This window comes from Sinocyclocheilus grahami, unplaced genomic scaffold (genome assembly GCF_001515645.1).
Source record: "Sinocyclocheilus grahami isolate Dianchi unplaced genomic scaffold, SAMN03320097.WGS_v1.1 scaffold20176.1, whole genome shotgun sequence".
Classification (NCBI taxonomy): Eukaryota; Metazoa; Chordata; class Actinopteri; order Cypriniformes; family Cyprinidae; genus Sinocyclocheilus; species Sinocyclocheilus grahami.
Genome location: NW_015517913.1, coordinates 2,411 through 2,627, shown reverse-complemented (window position 1 = coordinate 2,627; position 217 = coordinate 2,411).

The window sequence follows — 217 nt, the reverse complement described above, 5'->3', positions numbered from 1 at the left end:
CTATTTCCTCTTCCCTGTCGCTCCAGCGGTTGCTCGGGCAACCAGCGCCATAATGGCTGTACCGTGTGTTTTCATTGACTTTTCAAGAGACATTTGTGACCCTGGACCATAAAACCAGTCACAAGGGTCAATTGTTTGAAATTGAGATTTATACATCAGTTGAATAAAAATGAATAAGCTTTGCATTGATGTATGGTTTGTTAGGATAGGACAATAT